General features: G+C 43.8%; 1 pseudogene; it reads right to left on the reverse strand.

Moving 5' to 3' along the window:
• Nucleotides 1–975: 975 nt before the first annotated feature.
• Nucleotides 976–7,598, reverse strand: LOC125534164 (annotated as a pseudogene).
• Nucleotides 7,599–24,295: the final 16,697 nt, after the last annotated feature.

A 24,295-nucleotide genomic window follows, 5' to 3' on the forward strand; every position in this document is an offset into this window, starting at 1 on the left:
GGCTCGGGATGGACATGCACATTCGTCCGGGATCGTCATGTTGTTCCTGTCATAGGAGGAAGCTGGAACCTCCCATTTGTTGATGATGCCCCCAGTGGCTCATCTAGTGGGGGTGCCATGCATCCCCTCCAAAATGCTAAACTTTTTTTACCTAGTAGTAATTAGTCTAATTCTATGTGTATTATAGGGTTAAAATGCTAAACTGATAATTTTTTATGGTTATACATGGTACTTTTATTGTAAGTGATAAGGTTAGCACCCCCTGTCGTCAAACTCGAGGTCCGCCACTGGATGCCCCTACTGTTGAAGCTACCGCCCTTCGAGACGGTTTGATTCTTGCTGGGAACGTAGGGTGCAATAGACTATTAGTTGAAAGTGATTGCATGGAAGTTTCATGCACAATGGCGGAAACTCTCTAGGTGTGGCGGCTGCTATATATGAAGAGTGTACTTTTCTTTGTCACAATTTCTCTCCTGTAGTTTTTTCACATTCCCCTAGGGAGGCCAATAGGGCTACTCATAATCTGGCAAAGTTTACCGAGGGTAACCATCAATGGCTTGACGATCCTCCTGATTTTGGCTGCCTTAGAAAATGATATATCTTTGAATCCCGATCAATAAAATCGGCCATGAGCCCATGACAGCTTTCCTCAAAAAAAGTTTTAAGAGATCTGGCATCCCGTACTTAAGCGAGTGACGCAAGAAGAAATGTGCCTTAATTGGACCGAACTGCCGAACTTTCTTGTACCATTTTTGATCAACAATGCAGTAAAAAAGAGCTATCTAATGGCTTTCTCTGTAAAGAAATCACATATATATTGATATTTGCTACGACAAGAAAAGCAATGAATGCCAATATTCAATAAAACAGCCAAAAACATGATTCACCAAGTAATATGATCTGATAATAATTCAACAAAATAGTCACCAACACACACCTCCATCATCAACGATATACTAGAACAAAAACAAAGGGCTATGCACAACCCTGTTGATGATGTTTTGGGGCCAGGGCGAAGGGGGTGATATCCAGCACGGCCCTATAGACGTGCAGCTTGATGTTGTAGTCATCATCCAGGAGCTCGAACACACACAAGTCCCTGTTCTCCAGGTAGTTCTCCATGGCGAGCGCGCCCCACCCGGCGCTGAACGCCGCACGGGGACACTCCCCGCCGGTGTACTCGTACCACACCTTCCACGGCTTCGCCTGTGGGTCCCACAGCGTCATCTTCCTGCTTTCCTTCGGGAGGAAATTTTCAACGAACATTTCTGGAATGATCTGCAGTGTCCCAGGTCGATCAGTAAGCGAGCAATGCAGTTTTAGAATATGTGTATCCATCCAGAGAAGAATTCGATCAATTACCATGAAGTACGACACATAGACATCGGTGTGCTTTATTTCCTTGATCACGAAGGGCCTCTTGGATTGGAACCTCTGTGCCCTGTCCATAGCATATTCCTTGTCCCTTTGGGTTACTTGACGTCTCTGCGACTTTAATTCCGGCCTTCTCTGAACCTTGACGATAACTAAGTATAAAAGAAGATGCAAATTACTAAGATAGTTCAGTTCAAATTTTGTTGTAATCAGCGTAGGAAGGAAGAAGATTTACCTCTACCAGGTTGGTTTTCACTATTGCTGTTATTGAACATCGGGAACTGAGCTTTCATACTATATTTTTTACCAAAAGATTTGTGTAATTTGGTTAAGTCCTTGCATACGGATTCTGGCGCAAGTACACCTGTATGAACTATATGTGCGCAAGTTAGCTCGATGACATGACCAATTGACCATTGCTATCTTTTTTCAGCGGAGAAGACCATTGCTATCTAAATAGCAGAGTCAAAACTGACACAGCATTTAAGCCATCTCAAACCAATACTCGATCGGAGGCTTCAAGTTAATTACCTGCCAAACTGTGACTTGACGTCATTCCTTTAGAAGCTGATGAAGCAGCAGACCCTTTCCCCTCAGCCCTGGACTTCTTGGGTGGACGACGGACCAATTCTGCTTACATCAATATGCACACATGTACATTTTAGCACGATAATAAGAGCACAGAAATCATTTTACAACACCAAGCCATCTCATAGCAATATATACGTAAAAAATAGTACCAGTTATTTTGAAATCAATCATTGATTGGGTTATTCTAGTTACCTGCCAAACTGTCACCTGATTCTGCTCCCTCAGACTCCGAATGGCCACATGGACCTTGAGGCCTTTTCCCCTTCGCAGCCTTGGGCTTCCTGGGTGGACAACGCTTTGATTCTGCTTATAATTGGATTGATGTGCACAGAGACACAGGTTAGCTCCATAAAAAGAGCATAAGAATCATTTTACAACATTAAATCGTTTCAAACCAATATACGTGTAAAAAGTAATGGTAATAATAGTTTTGAAATCAATCGATCAGTGTGGAAGGGTTCTTCTTAATACTTGCTAAACTGTCACCTAATGCTTATATAGGAATCATTTTACAGTACAAGACCATTGCTATCTAGATAGCAGAATGAAAACTGACACACATTTAAGCCATCCCAAACTAATACATGTGTGTGAAACAAGTAATACTTTTTTACCTGCAAGAAAAATTCTACTTATTTTGAAACCGATTCTCGATCAGAGGCTTCCTCTTAATTACCTTTCAATCTGTCACTTGATGCTGCTCCTTTAGAAGCTAAAGCAGTAGACCTTTTCCCCTCAGCCTTGGACTTCTTGGGTGAACAATGGACCAATTCTGCTTACATCGATGTGCACACATGTACATGTTAGCTCGATAACAAGAGCACATAAATCATTTTACAACACCAAGCCATCTGACACCAATATGTATGTAAAAAGTAGTACTATCAATTATTTTGAAATCAATCATCCATCGGAGGGTTATTCTTGGTTACCTGCCAAACTATCACCTGATGGAGCTTCAGGCCTTTTCTCCTCAGTAGCCTTGGACTTCCTGGGTGGACGAAGCCCCGATTCTGCTTTTAATTGATGTGCACACAGTCACAATTAGCTCGATAAAACCATCATAAGAATCATTTGACAACATTAAACCATTTCAAACCAACATATATGTAAAAAGTAGAAGTGGTACTAATAATTTTGAAATCAATCGATCAGTGTGGGAGGGTTCTTCTTAATTACTTTCTAAACTGTCACCTAATGCTTCTCCTTCAGACTTCGAATCACTAGATTGAGCTTCATGTCTTTTCCCTTCCTTAGCCTTGGACTTCTTGGATCGGACCACTTCTGTCATGATATCATCAACCTTCCTGAACCTAGTCCTCTTCCCGACCACAAAACCATTGTCGATCTTGTCTTGATCCTCCTTCTGTTGCTGCGATGGTGCGCTGCGCCATTCACTTTCTTCCTCATTATCCGGATTCTCTGATAATGCATCTTCTTCTTCCTTTTGTGGACCAGCGCCGTCAGCATCGACACTCATGTTGTCGCTCCCTTCATATTCTTCTGAAGCATCTTCTTCTTCTCCTTCATTTTGTGGAGTACCATCTGCACCTGTGCCAATGTGAGAGTCTTCTTCTTGCGGGGCAGTACCATCTGCATTGGTGCCCGTGTGCCCATTCTCATCCTTTGCTGCCACAGCGGTGGCGCCCATGCGCTGCGGCTGGGCTAGAAACGCATACGGTGCCTCGCAGGATGATGGCAAGAATACCGTGACTGAGAACTGTGAGTTCCCATCGTAACGGAAAACCAGCAGGTAGCCATACACGATGCGATGGTCGCAGAGGAACTCCTTCCATCCACGTGCAAAGCATAGCTCCCCGGAGATTTTAGCCAGCTCTACGGGCCATAAATTTCCGCTTGGACCTCTCAGTGAAACTGTTCCTGTACACTCTTCCAAGTATTTGTGGCAGTCTTCGGGAATTGTCTGCAACATATGTTATCATATAAATCAATGACTAAGTATGTCAAGCACAACCCAAAACTAAAAAATAATATAAAAAGGTTGTGTGCTATGTCTTACAAATGGCCGACGGATTTTATGTTCAGATGAATGTGTAATGAGTTTCTGTCTATGTGATGATGCAGTTTTTCAGAATCTTTCAAGCAAATGTTCTGAATATATGAAATGTTTGTTATAGTGAAAAATGATATGTGCTGCATGCTATGAATACATAGCATTTAACTTGTCACCACATAAGGACGGTCATATATACGTCAGAGTGCTGACATGGTCAGTGACGAGCGACTGTCCGTGTCTTACATAGTTTTAAATAGCCGGCTATAGCCCCGCTATAGCTCCGCTATAGCTGTTTGAGGGTGTTGCCGCTAAATGATTTCACGTACAATTTGCCGCTATAGCTCCCCTATAGCCCGCTATAGCTGTTTTTAAGGGTCGCCGCTAAATGCCATAGCCCGCTATTTAAAACATAGGCACTCCACTGATGGGCTCTATCCCACGAGTGATGGATGAGTCTCCACAGACAACAGATTAGTGCTGATCCTGGCACCCATCAAAAGCGATCAGTTCTGCCCCTTTAGTAGTGACATGTTTGATAGTAGTGTTGGAGATTGATTTCAAGAGTTTGGTAATAGTTAATGGTGTAAATAATCAGTCTAAACGAATTCAAGGCTTGGGTCCAAGCCCCTATCCAAACAAGCATATATTGTCTCGGTCACTCTCACTTGGCATTATATTTTGGGGAAAAATTTACATGTGTCTCTTTTCTTTACAATCTACAAAACTATAAATACGAATAAAATCAACTTTGATGAACTAGTTTATATATTGGATGACATACTCATATATGTTGCGGATATGTTATCTCTCTTTTATTCCTTTTCAAAGTCAGACCACATAGTATAGTCCATATTTGAAAAATATCAATGACTAATCGAACAAAAATTCTGATGAAATATGTACCATTTTAACTTTGTCAAATTAGTAAGCACCATTCCTAAAGTGGACAGCAAACGGAAAGAGAACCTTCACAACAATCATGAAAATACGATACATAAAAATGGAGGACCAAAAATGGGTTAGTCTCCTTAATTTCTGTTATGAATCAAGAAAACTTACCTCTTGTTCCATAGATGAACTGGTCATTAGGAACCTAAAGAACTGTGGGCAATTTTTTGTGTCATTCTGCTCCTTCAACTCCTCCTCTTTATCATTCTCCTTCTTCTCTCTTTCCTTATGTGCCCTCATCTTCTTCTCATTTTCTTTCCTTTTCCTCTGATCCTCCTTCTCCTTCTCATTATCCTTGTCATTACCCCTCGTTCTCTCTTTCTTCTCCTTATACTTAGTCATCTTCTTCACCTCCTTTTTCTTATCACCTTCTTCTTTGCTTTGTTTCTTTTTCTCTTTCGCATTCGTATTTTCACCACCCTCTTCTTTCACTTTCACATTCTGCTTATCATCTATCATACCCATAGTGCTATATTGCTTTTGATGGTGTACCATGATTGGACCTTTACATATGCCACACACTTCTGTCTCTGCAATACAATAGGAGAAATATATGCATATATTAGTATAACACTTTTGGCGAAGGTAACAATGATGTATATATATACTCAAGTTTTACTCAAGAGCTGAATCTACATAAAACACAAGTTTGTTTGCATTGGATATTCCCAACTGCATTACTTATTTTCAAGAACACTCCTACAGACTCCTTTGTTATAAAACTAACAATCAACATAAATATAATTACTATATAAGCTCTTGAGGGATGGAAAAAGAACAAAATGTATCCCATATTTATATTTGAATGTTGGACACCCAAGCAGTGGCGGAGCTACAAAGGAAATACATGGTGGCTGACCTCACAGGAGAATAAAAAAGTCGCTCGCCGCTGCCTGGGCATGGCTGTGGCCACGCCGCCACGACACGAGAGATGGGTCGCCCTTGGCACTACTTCACGCTTCTACTAAGCTAATCTTTTCGGCTAGACCTCCGCCCCACCTCTTGCTGAGCAGGGCGAGGTGAGGTTGTGCTGGGTGTATCTAGAAAGGCTGAGGCGGGCAACGACACACTTTTGCCCTAACGATGCTTCACCAGTGCACACCAGTATACATACATACATATTAACATATATATATATATATATAGTGGCTACATGCACACATAATTTTGTGTCGCGGCATACTTGTATATCTGTATATATCCATGTCGCTAGGTAATGCGGTTTTGATACCCTGTCTGATCTATCCATTAACAGTGGTCCCCTTTTTTTTATCCTTTTAGAGTATTTGCCAAATTAACACATTTATTTTTCTTGAAGAGATTTACAAATTCGACCATTCTTGTGCAAATTCAGGAAATCAAGAGCATGCATATATGGATGATTCAAATTTGCACCATCCTTGTCTTGAGACAAGAAAAGTATGGCCTAACTAGCAACACAACGACTATCACTGGAGAAGAGGTAGCATAAAACCGAATGCATCATTAGGAATATACGCCCAGGGCGAGAGAAGAAGGAATTCAATCTTGTCAACCGGTAAAACCTGTAATTAATTATATCCCACAAGTTGAATCTACGCTGAACTAAATCATGTAGGAACAACGAACACCATTTCTTGGGGTGGAAAGAACAAAATCACGATGCACACCATGGATTTGTAGAACGCCAAGGTGATTGAAAAGCTAAAGATTTTGTTGATCTAGCATAGATCAGATATACCGTAGTAGGGCTTACCAAGCGCGTAGCAGTGAACCAATCGCGATCTCGATGGATCAGAATACAGGCCTCTCCAAGGGGTGTTCGATCGATTCAAATTCGAAGGAGAGGACGGGAGAAGATCTGGATGTGGATTTAGATGGAGGTTCGTTGGTTGTGAGGACGGGAGAAGATCTCGATGAGATTTAGATGGGTTGGGGCGGCGGCCCGGCGGCTGGATGGAACTTTCAAATATTTCGGGATTACATATATATACATATAAAAGGGAATTCGGGGCAAGGGAAAAACCCTAGGTCACGGCGAACAAACGGAAACACATAATTCCAAACGTTATGTTTTGACAACGACAATATAACATGTCTGCCACTTTCAGGCACACAATCACTCGTCTGTGACTGGGTTTGTGGCGATGACGCAGGGGTCATCTCCGGCACGGCCCTGTAGATGTGCAGCTTGATGTTGTAGTCATGGCCCAGGAGCTCGAAGACGCACACGTCCCACCTCTCCAGGTTGTTCTCCATGACGAGCACGCCCCACCCGTTGTTGAATGCCGCAGGGGGGCACACGCCGCTGGTGTACTCGTCCCGCACCTTCCATGGCTTCGCCTACGGGTCCCACAGCGTCATCTACCTGCTGTCCTTCGGGAGGAAATTTTCGATGAACATGTTTAGGATGATCTAAAGTGTCCCAAGTCGATCAGTAAGCGAGCAAGGAGTCAAATAGTTGTACATATGAGTATTGTCAACAAGTAATACAGAGAGTAAAAAGAAAGGGATACTAAATACTTGGCTTTGAACAATTGTGACTCAGGAGGAAGACGGTAGTTACCATGAAGTACGAGGCTTAGACATCAGTGAGCTTCATTTCCTTGACGGCGGAGGGCCTCTCGGATTTGAACCTCCGCGTCTTCTCCATGGCGTCTTCCTTCTCCCTTTGAGTTACTGGACGCCTCTGCGACGTTTATCCTGGGATTGTAATAGTAATTCTCCCGCGTCTGGCGACACGTGGGGGGGGGGGGGGGGGGGGGGGATCCTTGCGTGCCACCGACTCCCCTTCTTCCCCCTTCTCGTCGTGTAGCCGCCGGAGGCGCCACCTGTAAAGTCCGGACGGCCTCCAAGGAAGGTGGCTGCGGAGCGGACCCCTGCGCAATCCCCGCCCAACTCTCCCAACCTCGTGGCTGGTGGCGGCAGCACAACGGACCTCGCCCGATCTGCGTGCGTCGGCGCCGTGATGAGGCGTCGGATCTTAGTGGGCGTCGGGCAGGAGCCAGCGGCGTCGAGGAGCCCAGGTACGTGGCGGGGGCGGGGCTGCGGCGGCCGAGGCTGTCGACACATATCTGGGTGCGGCAAGGCCGCTGCTGCCTTCGTGGCCGCCCTCGTCGAGGGAGTTGCGACACCTGCTGCTCACGACAGATGTAGCGGTGGTGGATGGCGCGGTCTTCGGTGGCGGTGTTGATCTGAGAGCGGGTCCGCTCCATCGCCAAGATAGGCGTGTGCAGGGTGCCCAAAGGGCTAGACTTTTCCAATTTCGCCCACCGTTGAGGGATGTTCTATCGGCAGGGGTGCCTTGACATCATCCTTGCCTCCTGTCTAGTGGTGGTGCGCTACTGGGGAGCTCTCCTTTGCCCGGAGGCGCAAGGTGGGGCAGTGGAGGCTAGAGATGGCTAGACCGGGGGTGAGTGTGGTCTTGGGCGTTGTCCAGGGGTTGGGAAGGTGGTGCCTTCCCGCCCGTCTCTTTTGTCATCTTGGTTGCAAGCGTGGGGCAAGGGTGAAGTTTGAGCTATGGATGTCGGGGCGGCGGCCTTGGTGGTGGGAGCTGCGGTGCTTAGGGGCAGAGCTCGTGGCTCGGGTATTGACTAGGTGACTTGGCCATGTGGGCGGCGTGGTAGCCAGAGTCCGGTGGTCGGTGGCGTTGGCGCGGGAGCCATAGCCTGTTGTACTATGTTTTGAAGGAGAAGTGCTTGCCAGGGTGGAAGCCTGCTCTGGCTCTACCAGGACGAGGAGGCAGCGGCTATGGGCGTCATTTCCTTGTTGAAGGCGTTGTCGTGGCTACTCTTCGTCCTTCATGTTGCTTCGAGGGAAACCTTGATCCTTGGATCAGGCGGTGGCGGCGCTCCAATGTCTTGCCCTTCTTGATGGCGCGCCCTTGAAGTACACGGCTCGTCGTGCACGACTTCATCTCTTCGCGGTGACTCGTTCACGGTTGAGAGCTCCGACGTCTCCAAGTTGCTTCCTCGTTTAGTGTGCTTCGAGTTTTCGGGGTTGTGTAGTTGTCCTTAACACCCTTGTATCTAGCCTTGTGTGCGTACATTGCTGGTTCGTGTTGTATGGCTTGATTTGCATCATCATTGCTTTATATATAAAGTGGGACGTGAGCCTTTTTTTGGTGCAACGTTTATCCCAGCCTTCCTGTAAACTAGATTACAACTAGTATAAAAAGATGCAGACTTATATCAAGATAGTTCACTTCAAGTTTGTTCGAATTAGTACTAGCAGTATAATAGAACACGCTTACAGGAGCAAGGAAGGAAGGAGGAAGAAAATAAGTTTTACCTCTGTGAGGTTGGTTTTCACCATTTCTCTTGTTGAACATTGAAAATTGATTGTGTTTACTATGCCTTTTACCAAAAGATTTCTGCCACGTGGTTAAGTCCGTCCACACAGATTCTGGTGCGAATACACCTGTATAAACTTTATGCGGGCAAAGTTCATTAGCTCGATGACAAGAGGATATATATATGAACCATTTTATAGTATAAGACAACTATACACTACTAGTGAAAAGCCTATACACAGAATCTTAACAGCAGCGCGCTTTAAAATCAGGCGCTGCTGCTAAGTAGCAGTAGCGCGGGCTATAGAAACTCGCTGCTGAAACAAGTTTATCAGTAGCGCGTGCACTCCAAGAAGCGCTACTGTTAAAATTTCCACGACGCCGCCGCAAGGCCAGTTATAGCAGCAGCGCGTTAAACTAAATAGCGCTACTGCTACGTAACGTAGCAGTAGCGCATTCAGACAATAATCGTTACTGCTAAATTAACTACAAAAATTTAGTCCCACCTCGCTCCGTGAAGAGAGTTTTACCCACCTTAAATATGTTTCTTCTACAACTTTCACAAACACTTGGTCTTCATTGAACTCTATGTGTAGGATCTGTGGCCGCAATAGGAATCCTTGCCAGTTCTTAAACCAACCGGCGAGGATTCCTATTGACAAATCAGATTGTATACAAAAAGACCATTGATGATCAATGTATTTTTATGCCTATGTCTATTTTTACATACTGACACATAGCAGTAGCGCGTCCACGCCGAAAGGCGCTACTGATAGGTCGTTTAGCAGTAGCGCATTTCCCTATAGTGCGCCACTGCTATGCCATTCCATCTCCTCCCACTCACTAGCCTCATCCACAGATCACACTCACACACACTCACTCGGTCTCCTCCTCACCCCCCGCGCCGCCGGTCATCCCCCGTCGCCCCTCCCTCGATTTGCGCCGCTGTCGCCTCATCCTCCTCGCTGGACTCGGTACCGGCCTCCTCCTCCGTCCTCCCTCCACTCGCCGCTGGCCGGCCCCTCCTCGCTCCGCCTTCCTCCTCGATCCGTCCTCCCTCCACTCGCCGCCGGTCGGCCCCTCCTCGCTCCGCCTTCCTCCTCCGTCCTACTATCTTCTCCCTCCTCGAGTCGCCCCTCCTTGTCCCTCCTTCCTCATACATTTTGATTTAGTAGGCTTTCATATGTAACATTTTGATTTAGTTGATATGATTCAGTTGATTTAGTAGGCTAGTTGATTTAGTTGATTTAGAACATTTTGATTTAGTTTATTTAGTAGGCTAGTTGATTTAGTTGATTTAGTAGGCTAGTTGATTTAGAACATTTTGATTTAGTTGATTTAGTATGCTAGTGGATTTAGTATGCTAGTGGATTTAGTATGCTAGTTGATTTAGTATGCTAGTTGATTTAGTTGATTTAGTATGCTCGATTTAGTTTTTTTGTAATAAGTTATTTTTTTGGCAAAATGTAGGTGCCAATTTAGTTAAATTTGCCACTTGTTTGTTTAAACAATTATCTTAGGCAATAGGGGCCAAATTAGGATTATAATTGTCCATAAAATTGTTTCTCGCGGAAGAACCAAAAATATCACATGCTACTGTTTTTCTTTCCTGTGAAGTGAATCGTTAATCCTTTGATCATATTGCTTTAGGAAAATGGCGCCACCACCAGCACCACTATGTCGACTATACAAGTCAAGGTGCGCCAGCAGCCTTGCAACTGGCAAGCTATTCAGCATCTACTTTCATCCGAGTTTTCGTCATGCGGCGGTAAGAAATTAGATGAAATGTAACAACTATTTTATTTTTAGTGTTGGCATTACTGCATTGTGTCATTTTGCTTTTCTTACACAGATTGTCCCATGCAATGTGAGGTTGAAATTCAACAAGCTGACATGAGACACTGTGACATTTGAGGCTCCTGGGGGGGGGGGGGGGCGTACACTATGGAGGTCGAGAAAGGATGCAATATGTCACAGATTGGAGGAGATGGATGGGCCCGTTTCCTCGCTCGCATGCGTCTTACTGGTGGTGAGTTGATCAGATTCTCCTTCAGAGCAGAAAGACCCAAGCTGGTTGTCATTTATATCAACCTGGTGGAAGATGATGAAGATAATGAGGACCCACTCAATGAAGATGATGAGAACCCACTTCATGAAGCCATCATAGCTCAAAGAATGAGGCTGAGCGAGGAGGAGGTGTGCAACCTATGGGACATAATTCCGCCATGTGATGACTTTGTCAGGGTGCCATTCGTGACCCGCCTGACAAGTACCATGGTCGATCGGCATGAAATGGTATGTTATACGTACTGCATGTAGTAATTTGATGATATATATATGCTTTATTGTTATACTTACAAATGCAAATTATCCGATTATATGCTTAGTGAATCCGATGATATGCTTAGTGTAGAGTCTAATGATATGCTTTGTGGAATCTAGTCAATGATATACTTTAGTGTAGAGTCTGATCACATGCTTATTAGTGTAGAATCCAAGGAACTATTAATACTGTAGATAATCCATATATACTTATTAGTAGAATTCATGATTAATTAGTACAAATGCGTAGTACTGTGTCTTTTGATAGTGTAGAAATCTAGACTTAATAGAAATATATTTGCAAGAGCATGTGTGAGGCTATTTATTAATTGATATGTTTTTCTTGTTCAGAGATTGCCAAAGAACCTATCTGTGAGTTGTGGTATCGAGCCTGATGAAGAAGGCTCAGTTGGACTACGCCTTACCGCAAGGGGCTCCATCACCACCTGTACTTACCGCATGGACACAGATGGTCGCACACACTTGAACTCGGTTGGGTGGAAGAGATTCCTCGTTGGCAAGAATCTTCGTGTTGGACAGGCCATCCTAATTACTATCAGGAACACCCACCGCCCAGGCTTGAGGATGATGATCGTCATCGATATCATCTAGAACTACATATGTGTGTGTGGCTATATCATCTAGAACTACATATGATGATCGTCGCCGATATCATGTAGAACTACATATGATGATCGTCGTCGATATCATCTAGAACTAAATATGATGATTGTCGTCAATGTCACCTTGTACTGCTTGAGGATGAAGGAAATATGCCCTAGAGGCAATAATAAAGTTATTATTTATTTCCTTATATCATGATAAATGTTTATTATTCATGCCAGAATTGTATTAACCGGAAACATAATACATGTGTGAATACATAGACAAACAGAGTGTCACTAGTATGCCTCTACTTGACTAGCTCATTAATCAAAGATGGTTATGTTTCCTAACCATAGACAAAGAGTTGTTATTTGATTAATGGGATCACATTATTAGGAGAATGATCTGATTGACTTGACCCATTCCGTTAGCTTAGCACTTGATCGTTTAGTTTGTTGCTATTGCTTTCTTCATGACTTATACATGTTCCTATGACTATGAGATTATGAAACTCCCGTTTACCGGAGGAACACTTTGTGTGCTACCAAACGTCACAACGTAAATGGGTGATTATAAAGGTGCTCTACAGGTGTCTCCGAAGGTACTTGTTGGGTTGGCGTATTTTGAGATTAGGATTTGTCACTCCGATTGTCGGAGAGGTATCTCTGGGCCCTCTCGGTAATGCACATCACATAAGCCTTGCAAGCATTGCAACTAATGAGTTAGTTGTGAGATGATGTATTACGGAACGAGTAAAGAGACTTGCCGATAACGAGATTGAACTAGGTATTGAGATACCGACGATCGAATCTCGGGCAAGTAACATACCGATGACAAAGGGAACAACGTATGTTGTTATGCGCTCTGACCGATAAAGATCTTCGTAGAATATGTAGGAGCCAATATGGGCATCCAGGTCCTGCTATTGGTTATTGACTGGAGACGTGTCTCGGTCATGTCTACATTGTTCTCGAACCGTAGGGTCCGCACGCTTAAGGTTTCAATGACAGTTATATAATGAGTTTATGAGTTTTGATGTACCGAAGGAGTTCGGAGTCCCGGATGAGATCGGGGACATGACGAGGAGTCTTGAAATGGTCGAGACGTAGAGATCGATATATTGGACGACTATATTCGGACATCGGGAAGGTTCCGAGTGGTTCGGGTATTTTCGGAGTACCGGAGAGTTATGGGAATTCGCCAGGAGAAGTATTGGGCCTTATTGGGCCATACGGGAAAGAGAGAGGGGCTGCCTAGGGCAGGCCGCGCGCCCCCCAAGGCCTAGTCCGAATTGGACTAGGGGGAGGGGCTGCGCCCCTCCTTCCTTCCCTTCTCCCTTCCCCTTCCTTGTCTCCTACTCCTACTACATGGAAGGACTCCTAGTTGGACTAGGAAAGGGGGAATCCTACTCCCGGTGGGAGTAGGACTCCCCTAGGGCGCGCCATAGAGAGGGCCGGCCCTCCCCTCCTCCACTCCTTTATATACGGGGGCAAGGGGGCACCCTAGAACACACAAGTTGATCTTCGTGATCGTTCCTTAGCCGTGTGTGGTGCCCCCCTCCACCATATTCCACCTTGGTCATATTGTAGCGGTGCTTAGCCGAAGCCTTGCGACGGTAGAACATCAAGATCGTCACCACACCGTCGTGCTGACGGAACTCCTCCCCGACGCTTTGCTGGATCGGAGCCCGGGGATCGTCATCGAGCTGAACGTGTGCCAAGAACTCGGAGGTGCCGGAGTAACGGTGCTTGGATCGGTCGGATCGGGAAGACGTACGACTACTTCCTCTACGTTGCGTCAACGCTTCCGCTTCGGTCTACGAGGGTACGTAGACAGCACTCTCCCCTATCGTTGCTATGCATCACCATGATCTTGCGTGTGCGTAGGAAATTTTTTGAAATTACTATGTTCCTCAACAGTGGCATCCGAGCCTAGGTTTTTATGGTTTGATGTTATATGCACGAGTAGAACACAAGTGAGTTGTGGGCGATATAAGTCATACTGCTTACCAGCATGTCATACTTTGGTTCGGCGGTATTGTTGGATGAAGCGGCCCGGACCGACATTACGCGTACGCTTACGCGAGACTGGTTCTACCAACGTGCTTTGCACACAGGTGGCTGGCGGGTGTCAGTTTCTCTAACTTTAGTTGAACCGAGTGTGGCTACACCCGGTCCTTGCGAAGGTTAAAACAACACCAACTTGACAAACTATCGTTGTGGTTTTGATGCGTAGGTAAGAACGGTTCTTGCTAAGCCCGTAGCAGCCACGTAAAACTTGCAACAACAAAGTAGAGGACGTCTAACTTGTTTTTGCAGGGCATGTTGTGATGTGATATGGTCAAGACATGATGCTAAATTTTATTGTATGAGATGATCATGTTTTGTAATCGAGTTATTGGCAACTGGCAGGAGCCATATGGTTGTCGCTTTATTGTATGCAATGCAATCGCCCTGTAATGCTTTACTTTATCACTAAGCGGTAGCGATAGTCGTAGAAGCATAAGATTGACGAAACGACAACGATGCTACGATGGAGATCAAGGTGTCGCGCCGGTGACGATGGTGATCATAACGGTGCTTCGGAGATGGAGATCACAAGCACAAGATGATGATGGCCATATCATATCACTTATATTGCTTGCATGTGATGTTTATCTTTTATGCATCTTATCTTGCTTTGATTGATGGTAGCATTATAAGATGATCTCTCACTAAATTTCAAGATAAAAGTGTTCTCCCTGAGTATGCACCGTTGCCAAAGTTCATCGTGCCCAGACACCATGTGATGATCGGGTGTGATAAGCTCTACGTCCATCTACAACGGGTGCAAGCCAGTTTTGCACACGCAGAATACTAAGGTTAAACTTGACGAGCTTAGCATATGCAGATATGGCCTTGGAACACTAAGACCGAAATGTCGAGCGTGAATCATATAGTAGATATGATCAACATAGTGATGTTCACCATTGAAAACTACTCCATTTCACGTGATGATCGGTTATGGTTTAGTTGATTTGGATCACGTGATCACTTAGAGGATTAGAGGGATGTCTTTCTAAGTGGGAGTTCTTAAGTAATATGATTAATTGAACTTAAATTTATCATGAACTTAGTACCTGATAGTATCTTGCTTGTTTATGTTTGATTGTAGATAGATGGCCCGTGCTGTTGTTCCATTGAATTTTAATGCGTTCCTTGAGAAAGCAAAGTTGAAAGATGATGGTAGCAATTACACGGACTAGGTCCGTAACTTGAGGATTATCCTCATTGCTGCACAGAAGAATTACGTCCTAGAAGCACCGCTGGGTGCCAGGCCTGCTGTTGGAGCAACACCAGATGTTATGAACGTGTAGCAGAGCAAAGTTGATGACTACTCGATAGTTCAGTGTGCAATGCCTTACGGCTTAGAACCGGGTCTTCAACAACGTTTTGAACGTCATGGAGCATATGAGATGTTCCAGGAGTTGAAGTAATATTTCAAGCAAATGCCCGGATTGAGAAATATAAAGTCTCCAATAAGTTCTATAGCTGCAAGATGGAGGAGAACAGTTCTGTCAGTGAGCATATACTCAAAATGTCTGGGTATAATAATCGCTTGATTCAAATGGGAGTTAATCTTCCGGATGATAGCGTCATTGACGGAATTCTCCAATCACTGCCACCAAGCTACAAGAGCTTCGTGATGAACTATAATATGCAAGGGATGAACAAGACAATTCCTGAGCTCTTCGCAATGCTAAAGGTTGCGGAGGTAGAAATCAAGAAAGCGCATCAAGTGTTGATGGTCAACAAGACCACTAGTTTCAAGAAAAAGGGCAAAGGGAAGAAGAAGGGGAACTTCAAGAAGAACAGCAAGCAAGTTGCTGCTAAGGAGAAGAAACCCAAAGCTGGACCTAAGCCTGAAACTGAGTGCTTCTACTGCAAGCAGACTGGTCACTGGAAGTGGAACTGCCCCAAGTACTTGCCGGATAAGAAGGATGGCAAGGTGAACAAAGGTATATGTGATATACATGTTATTGATGTGTACCTTACTAGAGCTCACAGTAGCACCTGGGTATTTGATACTGATTCCGTTGCTAATATTTGCAACTCGAAACAGGGACTACGGATTAAGTGAACACCGGCGAAGGACGAGGTGACGATGCGCGTGGGAAATGGTTCCAAAGTCGATGTGATCGCGGTCGACACACTACCTCTACATCTACCTTCAGGATTAGTATTAGACCTAAATACTTGTTATTTGGTGCCAGCGTTGAGCATGAACATTATATCTGGATCTTGTTTGATGCAAGACAGTTATTCATTTAAATCAGAGAATAATGGTTGTTCTATTTATATGAGTAATATCTTTTATGGTCATGCACCCTTGAAGAGTGGTCTATTTTTGATGAATCTCGATAGTAGTGATACACATATTCATAATGTTGAAACCAAAAGGTGCAGAGTTGATAATGATAGTGCAACTTATTTGTGGCATTGCCGCTTAGGTCATATCGGTGTAAAGCGCATGAAGGAACTCCATACTGATGGACTTTTAGAACCACTTGATTATGAATCACTTGGTACTTGCGAACCGTGCCTCATGGGCAAGACGACTAAAGCACCGTTCTCCGGTACTATGGAGAGAGCAACAGATTTGTTGGAAATCATACATACAGATGTATGTGGTCCGATGAATATTGAGGCTCGTGGCGGATATCGTTATTTTCTCACCTTCACACATGATTTAAGCAGATATGGGTATATCTACTTATTGAAGCATAAGTCTGAAACATTTGAAAAGTTCAAAGAATTTCAGAGTGAAGTTGAAAATCATCGTAACAAGAAAATAAAGTTTCTACGATCTGATCGTGGAGGAGAATATTTGAGTTATGACTTTGGTCTACATTTGAAACAATGCGGAATAGTTTCGCAACTCACGCCACCCGGAACACCACAGCGTAATGGTGTGTCTGAACGTCGTAATCGTTCTTTACTAGATATGGTGCGATCTATGATGTGTCTTACTGATTTACCGCTATCATTTTGGGGTTATGCTTTAGAGACGGCCGCATTCACGTTAAATAGGGCACCATCAAAATCCATTGAGACGACGCCTTATGAACTGTGGTTTGGCAAGAAACCAAAGTTGTCGTTTCTGAAAGTTTGGGGCTGCGATGCTTATGTGAAAAAGCCTCAACCTAATAAGCTCGAACCCAAATCGGAGAAATGTGTCTTCATAGGATACCCAAAGGAGACTGTTGGGTACACCTTCTATCACAGATCCGAAGGCAAGACATTCGTTGCTAAGAATGGACCCTTTCTAGAGAAGGAGTTTCTCTCGAAAGAAGTGAGTGGGAGGAAAGTAGAACTTGATGAGGTAAATGTACCTGCTCCCTTATTGGAAAGTAGTACATCACAGAAACCGGTTTCTGTGACACATACACCAATTAGTGAGGAAGCTAATTATAATGATCATGAAACTTCAGATCAAGTTACTACCGAACCTCGTAGATCAACCAGAGTAAGATCCGCACCAGAGTGGTACGGTAATCCTATTCTGGAAATCATGCTACTAGATCATGATGAACCTACGAACTATGAAGAAGCGATGGTGAGCCCAGATTCCGCAAAATGGCTAGAAGCCATGAAATCTGAGATGGGATCCATGTATGAGAACAAAGTGTGGACTTTGGTTGACTTGCCCGTTGATCGGCAAGCAATTGAGAATAAATGGATCTTCAAGAAGAAGACTGACGCTGACGGTAATGTTACTATCTACAAAGCTCGACTTGTTGCGAAAGGTTTTTTGACAAGTTCAAGGGATTGACTATGATGAGACCTTCTCACTCGTAGCGATGCTTAAGTCTGTCCGAATCATGTTAGCAATTGCCTCATTTTATGATTATGAAATTTGGCAGATGGATGTAAAATCTGCATTCCTGAATGGATTTCTGGAAGAAGAGTTGTATATGATACAACCAAAAGGTTTTGTCGATCCAAAGGGAGCTAACAAAGTGTGCAAACTCCAGCGATCCATTTATGCACTGGTGCAAACTCCAGCGATCCATTTATGGACTGGTGCAAGCCTCTCGGAGTTGGAATAAATGCTTTGATAGTGTGATCAAAGCATTTAGTTTTGTACAGACTTTTGGAGAAGCCTGTATTTACAAGAAAGTGAGTGGGAGCTCTGTAGCTTTTCTGATATTATATGTGGATGACATATTACTGATTGGAAATGATATAGAATTTCTAGATAGCATAAAGGGATACTTGAATAAGAGTTTTTCAATGACAGACCTCGGTGAAGCTGCTTTCATATTGGGCATTAAGATCTATAGAGATAGATCAAGACGCTTAATTGGACTTTCACAAAGTACATACCTTGACAAAATTTTGAAGAAGTTCAAAATGGATCAAGCAAAGAAAGAGTTCTTGCCTGTGTTACAAGGTGTGAAGTTGAGTAAGACTCAATGTCCGACCACCGCAGAAGATAGAGAGAAAATGAAAGATGTTCCCTATGCTTCAGCCATAGGCTCTATCATGTATGCAATGCTGTGTACCAGACCTGATGTGTGCCTTGCTATAAGTCTAGCAGGGAGGTACCAAAGTAATCCAGGAGTGGATCACTGGACAGCAGTCAAGAACATCCTGAAGTACCTGAAAAGGACTAAGGATATGTTTCTCGTATATGGAGGTGACAAAGAGCTCATTGTAAATGGTTACGTTGATGCAAGCTTTGACACTGATCCGGATGATTCTAAATCGCAAATTGGATATGTGTTTACATTGAACGGTGGAGCTGTCAGTTGGTGTAGTTCTAAACAAAGCGTCATGGCGGGATCTACATGTGAAGCGGAGTACATAGCTGCTTCGGAAGCAGCAAATGAAGGAGTTTGGATGAAGGAGTTCATATCCGATCTAGGTGTCATACCTAGTGCATCGGGTCCAAGGAAAATCTTTTGTGACAATACTGGTGCAATTGCCTTGGCGAAGGAATCCAGATTTCACAAGAGAACCAAACGCATCATGAGACGCTTCAATTCCATTCGGGATTTAGTCCAAGTGGGAGACATAGAAATTTGCAAGATACATACGGATCTGAATGTTGCAGACCCGCTTACTAAGCCTCTTCCACGAGCAAAACATGATCAACACCAAGGCTCCATGGGTGTTAGAATCATTACTGTGTAATCTAGATTATTGACTCTAGTGCATGTGGGAGACTGAAGGAAATATGCCCTAGAGGCAATAATAAAGTTATTATTTATTTCCTTATATCATGATAAATGTTTATTATTCATACTAGAATTGTATTAAACAGGAAACATAATACTTGTGTGAATACATAGACAAACAGAGTGTCACTAGTATGCCTCTACTTAACTAGCACATTGATCAAAGATGGTTATGTTTCCTAGCCATAGACATGAGTTGTCATTTGATTAACGGGATCACATCATTAGGAGAATGATGTGATTGACTTGACCCATTCCGTTAGCTTAGCACTTGATCGTTTAGTATGTTGCTATTGCTTTCTTCATGACTTATACATGTTCCTATGACTATGAGATTATGCAACTCCCATTTACCGGAGGAACACTTTGTGTGCTACCAAACGTCACAACGTAACTGGGTGATTATAAAGGTGCTTTATAGGTGTCTCCGAAGGTACTTGTTGGGTTGGCGTATTTCGAGATTAGGATTTGTCACTCCGATTGTCGGAGAGGTATCTCTGGGCCCTCTCGGTAATGCACATCACTTAAGCCTTGCAAGCATTGCAACAAATTAGTTAGTTTCGGGATGATGTATTACAGAACGAGTAAAGAGACTTGCCGGTAACGAGATTGAAATTGGTATTAAGATACCGACGATCGAATCTCGGGCAAGTAACATACCGATGACAAAGGGAACAGCGTATGTTGTTATGCGGTCTGACCGATAAAGATCTTCGTAGAATATGTAGGAGCCAATATGAGCATCCAGGTTCTGCTATTGGTTATTGACCGGAGACGTGTCTCAGTCATGTCTACATTGTTCTCGAACCCGTAGGGTCCGCACGCTTAACGTTACGATGCCAGTTTCATTATGAGTTTATATGTTTTGATGTACCGAAGGTTGTTCGGAGTCCCGGATGTGATCACGGACATGACGAGGAGTCTTGAAATGCTCGAGACATGAAGATTGTTATATTGGAAGCCTATGTTTGGACATCGGAAGTGTTCCGGGTGAAATCGACATTTTACTGGAGTTCCGGGAGGTTACCGGAACCCCCTGGTAACCTAATGGGCCTTAATGGGCCTAGTGGAGGAAGAGGAGAGGAGGCCAAGGGGCAGCTGCGCGCCCCTCCCCCCAAGTCCGAATTGGACAAGGAGGGGGGCGGCGCCCCCCCTTTCCTTTCCCCTCTCTCTCTCCTCCCCCCAAGTCCTAGTCCAACATGGAAAAAAGGGGGGAGTCCTACTCCCGGTAGGAGTAGGACTCCTCCTGGCGCGCCCCTTGCCTAGCCGCACCTCCTCCCCCTTGCTCATTTATATACAGGGGCAGGGGGCACCCCATGGACACAACAATTGATCATTGATCTCTTAACCGTGTGCGGTGCCCCCCTCCACCATAATCCTCATTGTAGCAGTGCTTAGGTGAAGCCCTGCGACGGTAGAACATCAAGATCGTCATCACGCCATCGTGCTGATGGAACTCTTCCCCGGCATTCTGCTGGAGCGGAGTCCGGGGATCGTCATCGAGCTGAACGTGTGCTAGAACTCGGAGGTGCAGTAGTTTCGGTGCTTGATCGGTCGGGCCGTGAAGACGTACGACTACATCAACCGCGTTGTGCTAACACTCTCCCCTCTCGTTGCTATGCATCACCATGATCTTGCGTGTGCGTAGGATTTTTTTTTGAAATTACTACGTTCCCCAACAGATGCAGCAAAGTAGCGTAAATATTTCCCTTAGTTTTTCAGAACCAAGGTATCAATCCAGTAGGAGGCTACGCGCGAGTCCCTCGTACCTGCACAAAACAAATAAATCCTCGAAACCAACACAAATAGGGGTTGTCAATCCCTATAAGGCCACTAACGAGAGTGAGATCTGATAGATATGATAAGACAATATTTTTGGTATTTTTATGATAAAAGATGCAAAGTAAAATAAAGGCAAAGGAAATAACTAAGTAGTAGGATATCAATATGATAAAGATAGACCCGGGGGCCATAGGTTTCACTAGTGGCTTCTCTCAAGAGCATAAGTATTCTATACGGTGGGTGAACAAATTACTGTTAAGCAATTGACAGAATTGAGCATAGTTATGACAATATCTAGGTATGATCATGTATATAGGCATCACGTCCGAGACAAGTAGACCGACTCCTGCCTGCATCTACTACTATTACTCCACTCATCGACCGCTATTCAGCATGCATCTAGAGTATTAAGTTAAAAACAGAGTAACGCCTTAAGCAAGATGACATGATGTAGAGGGATAGACTCATGCAATATGAAGAAAACCCCATCTTGTTATCCTCGATGGCAACAATACAATACGTGCCTTACTGCCCCTACTGTCACTGGGAAAGGACACCGCAAGATTTAACCCAAAGCTAAGCACTTCTTCCATTGCAAGAAAGATCAATCTAGTAGGCCAAACCAAACTGATAATTCGAAGAGACTTGCAAAGATAACCAATCATACATAAAAGAGTTCAGAGAAGATTCAAATATTGTTCATAGATAGACTTGATCATAAACCCACAATTCATCAATCTCAACAAACACACCGCAAAAAGAAGATTACATCGAATAGTTCTCCACAAGAGAGGGGGAGGACATTGTATTGAGATCTAGAAAGAGAGAAGAAGCCATCTAGGTACTAACTATGGACCCGAAGGTCTGAGGTAAACTACTCACACTTCATCGGAGAGGCTATGGTGTTGATGTAGAAGCCCTCCGTGATCGATGCCCCCTCCGGCGGAGCTCCGGAATAGGCCCCAAGATGGGATCTCGTGGATACAGAAAGTTACAGTGGTGGAATTAGGGTTTTGGCTCCGTATCTGATCGTTTGGGGGTACGTGGATATATATAGGAGGAAGGAGTACTTCGGTGGAGCAACAGGGGGCCCACGAGGGTGGAGGGCGCGCCTGGGGTAGGCAGGTGCGCCCCCTACCTCGTGGCCTCCTCTTTTCTTTCTTGACGTAGGGTCCAAGTCTCCCGGGTCTTGTTCGTTGAGAAAATCACGTTCCCGAAGGTTTCAATCCGTCTGGACTCCGTTTGATATTCCTTTTCTTCAAAACTCTAAAACAGGCAAAAAACAGCAATTCTGGGCTGGGCCTCCGGTTAATAGGTTAGTCCCAAAAATAATATAAAAGTGGATAATGAAGCCCAATAATGTCCAAAATAGTAGATAATATAGCATGGAGCAATCAAAAATTATAGATACATTGGAGACGTGTCAAGCATCCCCAAGCTTAATTCCTTCTCGTCCTCGAGTAGGTAAATCATAAAAACAGAATTTTTGATGCGGAGTGCTACTTGGCATAATTTTAATGTAATTCTTCTTAATTGTGGTATGAATATTCAGATCCGAAAGATTCAAGACAAAAGTTCATATTGACATAAAAATAATAACACTTCAAGCATACTAACAAAGCAATTATGTCTTCTCAAAATAACATGGCCAAAGAAAGTTCATCCCTACAAAATCATATAGTTTAGTCATGTTTCATTTTCGTCACACAAGAATGCTCTCATCATGCACAACCCCGATGACAAGCCAATCAATTGTTTCATACTTTAGTAATCTCAAACCTATAAACTTTCACGCAATATATGAGCGCGAGCCACGGACATAGCACTATGGGTGGAATAGAATATAATGAGGGGGGGTATGTGGAGAAGACAAAAAAGGAGAAAGTCTCACATCAACGAGGCTAATCAATGGGCTATGGAGATGCCCACCAATTGATGTTAATGCAAGGAGTAGGGATTGCCATGCAACGGATGCACTAGAGCTATAAATGTATGAAAGCTCAACAAAAGAAACTAGTGGGTGTGCATCCAACTTGCTTGCTCATGAAGACCTAGGGCACTTGAGGAGGCCCATTGTTGGAATATACAAGCCAAGTTCTATAATGAAAAATTCCCACTAGTATATGAAAGTGACAAAACAAGAGACTCTCTATCATGAAGATTACGGTGCTACTTTGAAGCACAAGTGTGGCAAAGGATAGTAACATTGTCCCTTCTCTCTTTTTCTCTCATTTTTTGTGGCCTTTCTCTTTTTTATGGCCTTTCTCTTTATTTTTTTTCTTTTTTGGGGCCTTCTCTTTTTTATGGCCTTTCTTTTTTTTATATTCCTCACTTAGGATAATGCTCTAGAAAATGATGATCATCACACTTCTATTTATTTACAACTCAATGATTACAACTCGATACTAGAACAAAAATGACTATATATGAATGCCTCCAGTGGTGTACCGGGATATGCAATGGACCAAGAGTGACATGTATGAAAGAATTATGAACGGTGGCTTTGCCACAAATACTATGTCAACTACATGATTATGCTAAGCAATATGACAATAATGAATGTGTCATGATGAACGGAATGATGGAAAGTTGCATGGCAATATATCTCGGAATGGCTATGGAAATGCCATAATAGGTAGGTATGGTGGCTGTTTTGAGGAAGATATAAGGAGGTTTATGTGTGAAAGAGCGTATCATATCACGGGGTTTGGATGCACCGGCGAAGTTTGCGCCAACTCTCAATGTGAGAAAGGGCAATGCACGGTACCGAAGAGCCTAGCAAGGATGGAAGGGTGAGAGTGCGTATAATCCATGGACTCAACATTAGTCATAAAGAACTCACATACTTATTGCAAAAATCTACAAGTCATCAAAAACCTCGGTACTACGCGCATGCTCCTAGGGGGATAGATTGGTAGGAAAAGACCATCGCTCGTCCCCGACCGCCACTCATATGGAAGACAATCAAATAACACCTCATGTTTCAAATTTGTTGCATAATGTTTACCATACATGCATGCTACGAGACTTGCAAACTTCAACACAAGTATTTCTCAATTTAAAAACTACTCAACTAGCACGACTTTGATATTATTACCTCTATATCTCAAAACAATCATCAAGCATCAAACTTCTCTTAGTATTCAGAACACCCTTAAGAAAATTT

This window comes from Triticum urartu, chromosome 2 (assembly GCF_003073215.2).
Source record: "Triticum urartu cultivar G1812 chromosome 2, Tu2.1, whole genome shotgun sequence".
Classification (NCBI taxonomy): Eukaryota; Viridiplantae; Streptophyta; class Magnoliopsida; order Poales; family Poaceae; genus Triticum; species Triticum urartu.